The sequence below is a fragment of the Mya arenaria genome, chromosome 9, assembly GCF_026914265.1.
Source record: "Mya arenaria isolate MELC-2E11 chromosome 9, ASM2691426v1".
Classification (NCBI taxonomy): Eukaryota; Metazoa; Mollusca; class Bivalvia; order Myida; family Myidae; genus Mya; species Mya arenaria.
Window position 1 is genome coordinate 65,586,551 of NC_069130.1, and position 2,950 is coordinate 65,589,500.

Genomic DNA, 2,950 nt, shown 5'->3' on the forward strand with positions numbered 1-2,950 from the left:
TTTCACGATGCTATCTGTTTTATAACTATACAAGTTATACACATGTGACTCATTTTCGTAAACTCGAAAACAATCTTGGTCTATCATGTATGTTTTGAACCCCAGTACATGTGTATTTTTCATTCAAATACTTTAAGGATTGTAATTTGCAATAAGATTAACACGTAAACATGCCAGCTTTGTACGTTTGGTTTCTAGATCATAATCCGGGGCTAAGTGGTTCGTGCACATACTTTGCAAAAAATGTCTGTATATTGTTGTTAAACATGTATACGAAACCCTTTGTCTTTGTCCAATGCAGAGACTTCCAAACATCAGTTGTACTGTATCTTTATTGGTCATCATATACAGGTAAAAGTCGGTTAATTGAGGGATTATCAAAATTTCACATGATCTCGTTTTCAGTACGTATTTTTCAGGTATCACCATACCTTTTGAATACAAGATCTCGTCAAAATTAGGCCAAGTAACTATTAACAATAACGCATAGAAAACAACAAAGCTTTATTGCAGATAAAATGTCGTGGTCAGTATTGTTTGTATTGTGACTGCAGGGGCGCGTTTCAGAGACGATCGTTAAGGCGATCGTTAGCTGATTTTGGTAGTACGACCAAAATTACCGATCGGCACCGTTTCAGAGACGCAACGTGCACCTGCTTTATCGTTAATTTTGCTCGTAAACCTACGACCATTAAGAGGCACTCGTTAACTTAACGATCAAGATGGCGGATGAAGATTTTCGCCATATCAAAGTATACTTTTACTTTTTACCAACATTTGAGAGTTTAATATTGCGTGTAGCATGTTCGCTGGTGTGGAATTTATAAACTATGTCTAAAAATAGCTGAAAACAGTACGACAATGTTCTATTTTCGCCGTTCTGTCAAAAAAAGGATTTTAACTGTAGAAGATGTAAGCTTTTTGTTATATTTAGTAAATGTGCTGATATTGTGTACATCTAAAACATTGAATATGATGTAGAATTTGATTTGGTTCCATTGCTGTTTTATATGTTATGTAAAACATTTTCTTGAAATTCTTCTATTTCGGATGGTTTTTAATTCGGATAAATAAATGTCTGTACATATTTTGTTGTAATATTACCGGTCTTTGTGGCATGTAGTCAGTGAATTATTAAACAGTGTTACCATTTTATCATGTCATGATATAACATTATTATTATTAAATCTTGTCTTTTTCAGTCATACCATTTGATGCCAAGTGTACAATAAAAACTGAAATGAAAATTGACAGCAGAAATGTCATGGTCTTGGTGGAAAATGCTGTGCTTTTCATTGACCTCTGTTTAATAATGGTATGGAAAAGGGAATTAAATTCTAATGTTGGTTTTATGAATAATATAAGAGGTATATTCAACATATGAACACATAAGGACTAATGTAGAAACTGAACTGCAAAACCATATTATATATCTGCAGTTAATGTACAGGCTATGTACAAATGCTTATTGATATAATATGTTTTCATTTATTTAGTTTTTTTGCTTGTTAAATATTTGTTTTAGTTAATTATTTCAGGCTTATGATAAAAAACTACCAGGAATGCTTCAAGATGGCAATGGAGGGCAGTGTAAAAGTAGGTAGGAAATGATAAAATGCAATAGGATATAAACAAATTTTATGAATAATACAATAAGATGATGTTGGGCATCTTACTTTGAGCAGTTAACTGGTATAACATAATTGTTATTTAACTTAAATGAACATTAAACAAGAAATAAAATGTGACCAGAATGGTGTTTACATGTTTTCTTAAATACCCCACTTATTTCTTTTTTCAAAAGACAATAATTATCATAAAATATGCATACTATTTCAGTTGAAAAATGGGAATGTAAATTATGTGTTACTTGTAGTTTAACCATTAAAAGGCGTTTTCATAAATGTATTATATTGTGCTGTATTAAACAATATTTTATAACTTTTTGTCTTTTTCAGGACACTGAGAAATCACAATGTTTCAAACATCTAGAATATGCCCAGAGTCAGTCTTCAAGATACTCACCTTAAAAGTTCCAGTGTGATTTAGGAGACTTTGTCAGAACAGTACATTATACCTACATACACTGGAGATACCAGACCCAACAGATAACTACAGATATATTTAAACAGAACCTGAAATTAATTGCATATCCCAATACAACATAATACTTTAAACGGTTAAATAGGCAGTGAGGCATTTGTGTGTAATCTTCATTTAATATTTGAAATTTCTTTTTCCTTTTTTTAAGTTTGATTTTGCATTTAAAAGCCATTAGCATTAGATTTTTCAAAAATATATGTATTTTTATACAGTTTAAACTGTGATGTATATCCAGTTGTACATGTTTCCTCTAAGGATTAAAACACTTTTGAATTATATAGGAAAATTGAAATGATACATTTATTCAAACTTATGATAAAATATAAAACACACACTACCATTGTTGATCATGTAAACCTTCATACTATCTTTTATAGAAATTATGTGAATCTTTTGATATTTCTGAATACATTTATTTTTACTTTGACTGGCTCATGTATAAACACAGAATGCTACATAAAGTGTATACTCCAGTGTATATCATAACATGATTGAAATAGATAATAGATAATATTTGCATGAAACTCTGAACACTTAACCGCTATGGCAATCTGCACCAGTTATTAAGATATGTTGAATAATGTGTTTTGATGAGACGAGCTTGTAAAATAGCTATATTTCTTTTAGTCATTTTGTGTATTTGAAGCATGTCTGCAAATGTAGTTTTTATCATGTATTTTGAATGGATCTGAAATACTGTTTATTTAACTGTTATTACAACGATTGACACAATAAAGATAGATTTATGAATTGTCTTCATACAAAAAATCCAACCAGTCAAAATTATATTTTCGAACTGTTTCCCAATACAATAAGTCTCAGTCACTGTTTTGGTGCATAAACGTAT

At 30.4% G+C, this 2,950-nt stretch overlaps 1 long non-coding RNA gene across 1 annotated transcript; it reads left to right on the forward strand.

Annotated features, from left to right (window-relative positions):
• The first annotated feature begins 717 nt into the window (after positions 1-717).
• On the forward strand, positions 718-2,504 carry LOC128245312 (uncharacterized). The gene is made up of 4 exons (XR_008263121.1): positions 718-912; positions 1,203-1,315; positions 1,539-1,596; positions 1,959-2,504. It is a non-coding gene; the product is annotated as an uncharacterized LOC128245312 (long non-coding RNA).
• The last annotated feature ends 446 nt before the right edge of the window (positions 2,505-2,950 follow it).